Source organism: Micromys minutus (assembly GCF_963924665.1).
Source record: "Micromys minutus genome assembly, chromosome: 10".
In the NCBI taxonomy this organism is placed as follows: Eukaryota; Metazoa; Chordata; class Mammalia; order Rodentia; family Muridae; genus Micromys; species Micromys minutus.
In genome coordinates, this window is record NC_137979.1 from 33,854,149 (window position 1) to 33,863,024 (window position 8,876).

The 8,876-nt window shown below is 46.1% G+C and overlaps 1 pseudogene across 1 annotated transcript; it reads right to left on the bottom strand.

Annotated features, from left to right (window-relative positions):
- Window positions 1–7,121: 7,121 nt before the first annotated feature.
- Window positions 7,122–7,479, bottom strand: LOC308425874 (SIN3-HDAC complex-associated factor-like; annotated as a pseudogene). The gene has a single exon. The product of its transcript is annotated as an SIN3-HDAC complex-associated factor-like (transcript).
- Between the last annotated feature and the right edge of the window lie 1,397 nt (window positions 7,480–8,876).

Genomic DNA, 8,876 nt, shown 5'->3' on the forward strand with positions numbered 1-8,876 from the left:
ACACAAATGTCTTCACACATGGCCTCCACTTTATATTTATGTGGTGTGAGCATCCGAACTCTCTCAGCAAATTTCCAGTGCTAGGCACAGTGTGACTAACCGCAGACCCCATGCCGCTGTAGATCTGCAGACTTGTTTGTTCATCCTGGATTGCTGCAGCTTTGTGTACCCTTTGGCCACCATCTTTCCATGCACCACCTCGCTGCCCCTCACAATGGCAGATCTTACCCCTTGCTTCTTAAGACTGCATGCACTTGTGAGGCCTTGCAGTGTTCTCCCAGTCTGCTTCTATTGCTGATTCGTGATGTCAAGCAACTTGCTTCGTTCCTTCTGTCCTAAGTCACTTCCTCTGCAGATTGAAGAACTGCACAGACTCTGAGTTGGTTAATCTAGCCGTTGAAAAGATGATGAAGCTGTGAAATCTTTGACTAGTTTTTAGAGAGCTGAACAGCACACTTGTCATTTTGTGTATAGGGAGTTTACAAACCTGGCAGCTATGGTGAGCTTCTGAGTTCTCGCCAGCTCCCATCAACCCTAACACCTATGCTGCATGTTCACATAAGCCTCCCGGACAGGCTTGCATCCTTCCGGCCGCATGCTACCCTTTCTCGTTCTGCCTTAGCCTTTGTTTTCTTTTCCTTCTCTTATTGACTCTTTTCCTAAGCTGAACTGGCTCTCAGCCCAGTCAGTCTGATGTTATGAAGCCAGTTGCTGCCAAAGAAACCGAAACCCAATTTCACACGGATTCCAGTGCTTTAGTCAGACATGGGGTTTCCCCATGACTGTGTGGGTCAGCTTTCTCTCTGGTCACTCCTATCATAGTATCCGAAGCAGGCACAATACACAGTCTCTAGGCATCTGGTTTCCCAGGAAAAACCAGAAGTAAAGTAATTTCCTTCCATGGCTTTAGCTTTCTCCACATGCAAATTGGAATATGCTTCTGGATTGGATCCCTTTTTCCTTCCTTACAGCTGGCTCACACCATCTGCTCGCAGAGGGCCCTGTTGGACAAGGTGTTCCAGTGGTGACAGCATTACAGTCATCACCCATGTCTCTAATGTCTGCTCTCATAATAGTTGCAACTGCATTCAGACCAGAGGCTTGCAGCCTGGCCTCCACCAGCTCTTCTCACCTTCACCACACAGGACAGTGGTGCAGCACACCCACTTGTTTTCTGCAGCTGGTGACCGCATGTGGTGTGTTTGTGATGGGAACTGTGCTTAGGTCATAGGGGAGCCCCACAAGGTGGTCGCAAGTGTGAGACCTAAGGAAGCATGTGATCTATAATTGTTTTGTTCACAGATAATCCCCTCTCTTCTATGAGAGGAATGCTTTTCTATTTCCTTCTTCACATTGACTTGAGGATTCCTTTTTGTTTGTGTATTTCTTTTTGTTTTGTTTATTTGTTGTTTTTGTTTCATATCCCTCATCAAACTCTATCCTTTATTCTCTAGGAAAGCTTATTGCCAGAGCATGACCCTCAGAGCACCCCTTCCCCACTCCAGAAGGAAGTCTGATGGAGCAAGGAAAACCTGAGTTTGAAATCAGTTAGTGCTTGCTGTCTCTGTGCGTTTGGACAGATTGTTAAATCTACTCTTCATGGAGATTGGCTTGGAAGCATCTACCTCTAGGACACCCAGGATGACTAGATGGGGGCATTCAGAAAAGGGCCTGTTTCTGGCTCTAAGTAGATACTTAGAAACCAGCCCCCAAATGTCCAAGCTCAAGAATTTATTTCCTTACTGTTCTCCTCTTCCCAATAGAGTTCACTTTTGGAGGCACGTAGTGAAAGTGAACAGTGTTAGCTCATCAGCCCCCAGTGTCAGGCCAGACCTTAAGAGCTTATTCTACCGAGAAAGAAACCAGTTTTGACTCAAACTAGCCCTGAATACTCCGCTTCCTTCCTGGCACCTCCACAGGCCAGTGCACAGACCACTTTTAGACAATTTGACAGACAGACTTATAAAGGACGCGACAGAGTCTCTGGAGTCTGTCCCTCTTTTGATCTGGCACTAGAAAGTCCCTTGGTTCCTTACTACTTCTTTCCAGTCTCAGAGATGGAGGTCTCCCATCCCATGTTTTCTATACTGCCTCCCCTTCCACCACTGCCCACCCCTTAACCCTGAAGCCTGCAGAGCCTTCTACCCTCAGAACTTTCCTAGGTCTGTAGTTTTAGGAATGTGAGATTGGTTAGGGAAGTCCCCCTGGGGACTTTTGTTAGGTTGGCGTTTGGAAATTCTGCACTTTAGTCATTCCTCTTAAAGCAGCTTTTGGATGTGAATAGAGCAAGGGACCCGGATGTAGAGGGCATCCTCTAGTCCAGTGTGGTGCTAACCCTAGCTGTGAGGAGTTGTGAGATTTTGGCAAACCTCTTGTGAATCTCAGTTTCTTCTACAAAGAAGAAGAGCTGCAACAGTACTTCCTCGAGGCCCTTTCCTTCTCATTCCAAAGATAAAATAGTAGGTAAGTTTTAGTACATTGAAGGGATTTGGAACTGGAAGCTCATTTCTCCTAAACTTAGCTCATAGCACTCCCCCTGTGGGTAAGGCTGAAAGAGCCTTTTTCCCCTTTTATTTTTCTGGGGCCCAGGATTCACTGTACTACTTGGCTCCTGAGCTCCTTCCTTAAGCAGTTCCGTGTTCCTGCATTTACTCACGGTTCCACCCAGTCACCCAGCTCTTCCCAGCCTCTGCCTATCCACCAGCTACACATCTCCACATCTCCCATCTGTTAACACACATTGTTCATAAGTGGGTAAAGCACATTTGTTGACTCGGTATATGGTGTATTGGGGGTGATGTGCAGCGGCGGCTCACAGAAAGGTCAGAACATAGGAGAAGCTGGCTTAGCACACGGCACATGTCAGAATGCCACTGTTGAACTGGATACACTCTGTTCTTGTAACACCAAGGACTCCCAAGTTTAGGAGAAGAAGTATGATCTACTAGTTTAGTCATTTGCTGGCTGGGAGAAGGCATCTGATATGTAGGACCACTGAGAACAAAAACCCTGGGAGGAGGGGTGGTTCTAGGAAAGAGTGTCAGGGTGACATCGAGACCACAGCATGTGTGCTGTGTAGAAAAACAAGACAGATAAACCAGACAATACCACACCCACTCACCCCCCTGAAGCCATCCACTTACATCCGTCTAATCATCTGTTTGTTCAGGCAGTGTGTCTTTATTGAGTGCCCGTCATGTTCTATAAAAACAAGCTAAGCACTGAGATATAGTTCGTTTGCTTTCTGTTGCTATGATGAACATCACAACTGGAGTGAGTTGGGGAAGAGATAGTTTATTTCATCTTACCTCTTAGGATCCATCATGAAGGGAATGTAGGGCAGGAACCAAAGTCACAGCCATAGAGGAATGCCACTTATTGGCCTATTCGCCTCACGACAGGTTTCATTTGACTTGATTTTCTTAGACAACTCAGGACAACTGACCTAGGGGTAACACTACCCCTAGGCCTCCAGTGAGAAAGAGCTAAGGATCATCATAAGGGATTCATACTAAAGCATGAGAACACAGGGAAAGGAATGTACTCACATGTATCTGTGCACTGGGAGGGGCTGTCTAAAATGCATGCTGCTAGAGACAAAAGCCGCTTCATTCTATGCATGGGACAGTAAGAGATGAATGAGCATTTCGTACCACCAGAAGGTTGCTTATCAAAGGGTAGCAAGGAACAAAGAAGCTAAGACTTGGCACACAGTGGACAAAGGGCACCTTACTTCCCTCTTCCAGAAAATGGGAAGAAAGAACCTCAGGATCTCTTCCTTGTCTACCCTATGGCACTTCTGTGGAATGAGTTAATGTGGAGCTACTTTCCAAATGCCAAAAGGAGAGCTTGAGTCACCATAGTCACCTGCATCCCTAGAGCAGCCTGTGTTGCTGACTTTTCTTATCCTTTGGTAGGTGGCACAGATCGCTCAGTATCACCCACCTCAGAAAAGTGGCTGAGCAAGACTCTGGGGCCTCAGGTGGGCCGGGAATGGCAGCTGGGTAAGGATGTAGCTGTGTGACTGGGTTTGGTTTCCTGTCAATTAGAATGGCCTCAGTGGTTTGAACTCTGAGCCCTGTGGGAGTCTCCAACTATTTCGACTCATACGAGGAAGGAGCTGGATTCTTCAAGCTGTGGCCAAGTCAACAGAGGAGCTGACATAGGTAGGCCTGTGACGGAGTAGCTGTGAATGAATTCACCAAGACAGGAGGAGGCAAAAGTGAGTTTGTCAGACACCATGCAATGCATTGGGCAAATCAATAGAGGGACGCTATTGTTGGCACAGAGGGATTCCAAGGACTTTTTATTTTAATTAAAAATTTCAGTCTCACAGTGTAGTTCTGGCTGCCCTGGAACTTGCTTTGTAGACCAGGCTAGTCTCAAACTCAGAGATCCATCTGCCTCTACCTCCTGAATGTTGGGACTAAAGACATCCACATTCACCTCTATGCCTGGCTGCTTTTATGATGGTGGGAATGGGGGTGGGGTTTGGGGTTGGTTCTACAAGAGCAGTTATGCATTGTTACAGTGTTTTGGAATGATTGCAGCTGGAGCCTATCACAATGAACAGCTAACCACAGCCTTGTCCTATGTCTGAAATGGCTCAGTATTACTACCGGTCCCAGAGTGACATTCACACTTTGCAGCTAGGGCTTGTTATGGTTAACTTTCTGACAATCGAACACTGCTCACACCCCAGTGATCTTGTTCTGAGACAGACTGCTTCTGCGGCAAGGGCAGTCTCGTTCTGGGGCAGTCTGTCAGGATAGCACGGGTGGCACTGTTTGAGGTCCGGAGGGGAAGCATAGATTCTATAGAATTATAGGATTAACCTTGGTCTTGCAGGATTCCAGACCAGGACTTCGAATAAGGTAGCTCACCTCTCTGAACTCTAGTTCTCTCGTCTGTGAAATGGGCAGCTAGATCATTGAGAACAGCTTACTGATGGCTTTAGTTCACCCCCCCCCCCACACACAAACTCTCTCTCTCTCTCTTTCTCTCTCTCTCTCACATACACACACACACACACACACACACACACACACTCAGGGAGGGAGGAAGATAGAGAAAAAGAAAATCACCTATCCTCCTGACTCAGCCCCTCGCCCTAGACCTCACCTACTCTCCCCTGTACCAGGTAATATAGCATTTTCCTTACAATCCTCACAGTTAACAGTAGGTGGTGTTATCTTCCCCACATCACAAGGGAGACAACCAGGGCTTAGCACAGCTGCTGACCCAGCAGCCCAGTGTTAGTTTCTGTTTCTAGACTGTCTGGGCAGGGACAGAGCTGCTTGGGACAGAAAATGGCAGGAAGAACTAGAAGAACATTATAGAAGAGGAAGGGGGCACAGAGAATTTTTAAAAAATTTTCTAATAAGACTAAATTTATTCAATACCCTAGAGTAAAGTTTTGATTATAAGTATCCAACAGTATAAAAAGTACAAAACAGATCTGTAGATTTCTAATATAGTAATACAAAGTGCATGACTACATACAGTACATCCTACAGGCAGAGAGTGCAGGGCGAGAAGGCTGTGGCTGAGGTCTAGTAATAAATAAATAGATAGATAAATAAATAAACACAGAAGTAGAGATGATCCATAAAAGTATGTTCTACCACCAATACTGCAGCCAAAATGTACAAAAAATAATCCCATGTCAAAGTAAGAAAGGTAATGGCTGGACGCTGTACTATCCCAGGGTTGTGGAGAGATGACCCATTCACTGGGCAGTCTGTGCACGTGGTAGCTTGTACTAGGTAGGCTTTTTCCTAAAAGGAAGAGATACACAATGTAAAACTATATAGGATGCCACAAACTATGGCTTCTCCTTGTTATGAAACTCTAAAAGTCTTTAAAAAATCCAGTTTCTAAAATAATCATGAACAACAGAATACTAAGGCAGCCACGTACCCCTCCTTTATGAGGTCTCACATGGCCCTGACTGTTTTTCCTGAACTTTAAGAGGAGGCAATTAGACAATTTGAGTTGGGTCTCACTGAGAAGCCAACCGAATCACTGAGATCTAGGTGTGGCGCTCCATTCAGCTATCTTGATGTTAAGAAGCCAAATCAACCAGCCAACTCAGTCTCAACACACAACTAACTCTTCTAGTCAGCTTTAGATAGTGGAGAAAAACAACAAAACCCCAAACCCAAAAAGATCTATGACAAGGCAAAGAACTATGCTATAGATAAAACCTCCACAAAGGTCAGCTGAGGTAATCTAGGGCTAGAACTGAACCATGTGGATTTCAGCGAATCCCAGACCGTTGTGTTAACACCAATTATTTACACACTGTAAGCCCTCCAGGAAACATGTCCCAGGCAGCTTCGACTGTGTCCCATGCATCCCCAGGACTGACACATTCTGATTAGTCTCTAGCCGCATGTGCTCTCTACTTGGTGGTGATGCTTTGGTACTATCCCTATAGGACCTTCCCAGGAGGAGATCGTGTTCTGTTTTACAAGATCCACACAAAGTCTTTTATCCAAATGAAGATAAAGGGCGGTGACATGGTGCTGCTTGTGTGTTCAGAAACTGCTTCCTCCTTCAGGCTATTTGCAGAAAGCTCAGTCTGTCCTGCTTGGCAATACCTTAGCATTTAAAAAAATTTAACTACCTTCTAGGGGCAGGTCATGCTACTGAGTTATGACAAATTCTCATGAGGGAAAACAAGTGTAGCCATCCATTTTAAAATGTCCCAACCACTCCCTCTCCTCAGAAAGACTAAAACTGCATATGGTTTATCACACAGGTTTATCACACAACAAATCCCATCTCTGTCCTCTGAAATTCCCCTATTCCATTCATTAGAGGGGATAAAAATGAGAAATAAAGATGTAAAGAGCACTTTACAGCAGCATTCAGCTTTCCTTTGAAATACTCAACATCTTTAATATTAGGTACACTTCTCTTTCGTGCCGTCAGCTAGAGACTGGCTTCAGAGTTTGCTGGATGAAGGGTAAGGTAAGGAGAGTGACCCTTAAAAACTATTCTAGAAAATGTCTTTTGGCAAAATAGCAGGTATCCAAGTTAAAAATAGGAGGGTCAGTTCGTTTTGTGGTCTTTCCAAAGTTTAAATCGCTCTTTGCTCCCTTCTGAATGAACCTCAGTCACCACTCCTGGGTGGAGGTGGGCGGAGGCGCCGCTCCCTGCTCCTCGGGCTCGGGAGCATCTTTCTTACTGCTGCAGCAAGGCTTGAACAGATGAGTGTCGATGAGGACTTCTCCCAAACGACCCTTATAGATGATCCCACAACACATCGTCTGTCTTTTCCAGTAGGTAAGATCTAAGAAGGAAAGAACCGGAGTTCTATTCGAGCTGGAAGCCATCTCTGTGTCTGAGCCCTCACCTGACTGGTTACTGTAGCCTGGAGGCTGGGCTGGAGAAGGCCCGTGAGCTGGCGCTATGAGCATCAGGATTGTGGCGTTGAAATTCCGTCTGCAGCTGACTGATCTGGTTGCTTTTCATCCTGTGCAATGTTGTCTTTAGACTGGGGCCTACTCTTGCATCTACCACATGATTCCAGTTTTTTGTTTGTTGTTGTTTGTAGCAGATGTCTCCTGAGCGAGTCTCACGCAGCCCGAGACAGCTCTGGAAGTCCTTTTCATAACGTTTACTGTCCGTGAGCCTCGAGCTGGAGGACTTGGCTCTGTGTCCACAGCAGCCCTCTATACTTCTGTACATCTTTGGCTTGTGAAAACCAAATATCTTTTCTTCTGGTTCAGAGCTTCCACGCGCAGCAGCGTCCCCACAGTGCCAACTGCACCAGGCCAACCCCCTGCAAGCACTCGCTCCGCCAGCGCCGAGTCTGGAAAGATTGTCTTCAGCAGTTCTTCAGTTGCTAAGGCGGACGGAAGTATAGATTCCCCCGACTAAGGATTTTCACAGGAATGTTTCTGCCATTGTAAGTCGTCCAGAGACAAGACTCAGCCAGACCTTGTGGGTCCTGGAAGTTGGTTGGCTGGAGGGGAAAAGCCTTTCTGTCATGGCAGCCACATCAAGAAGAGCAGCAGACCAGAGGAAAGCTACCGTGGAAACACCTCAGCTGGCACCTGCCATCGTCATGGGCCTCTTCATGGTCACAGGGTAAGGACAACAACAAATGACAATTAGGCAAGAAACATACTCAGATTCAAAGGAAAAGATACATATTATAAGAAATACAAGGGCTGGGGCTGAAGAGCTTAGTGAGCAGTTAAGAGCACTTGTTAATCTTGCAAAGGAACTGAGTTCAATTCCCAGCACCCACACTCTGGCTCAACCATCCATAACTCCAGGGAATTCAGAGTCTTCTTTTGATCTCCATGAACATCAGGCATACACATGTTACATAGACACACATGAAGGCAAAACTCTCATACCCATGAAATAAATCTTTAAAAAGAAAGAAAACCACAAAGGCTACAGAAGTGCAGTTACAGCAAGAATCTAAGTGTGCACACTTGCACTGCCAGGGAATGAATGTTACTCCCAGAACTTAACTAGATGCATATTTCCCCTGGTATTTTGAGGGCCTGGTGGGACACCCATGTTGGCCTTTCTGTTCTGTATCCAGGTATATGGGGGCTCATAGGACTATCTGTGTGCATAGGTTCTCGTTGGACCATTGTGAGTCTGTCTCCTGCCTTCTTGGTAGTCTGGAGTTTTCCCTTGAGAAAAGGCATGGCTCATCATCAGTCTGGGTGGTCACTGCAGCCCCTCCTATCTGGGCCTCCCTGTCAGCTGGGATATGTGTACAGCACCTGTACCCCAGCTGAAACCAGGATCTCATCTTGGTTTGAAGGGAATCTGCTGTCTTTAATAATTCTGACAAAGTCTTTATTCCTCTTTGGCCCCACCCTTGGTGGCTTGAATGAAAATGGTCC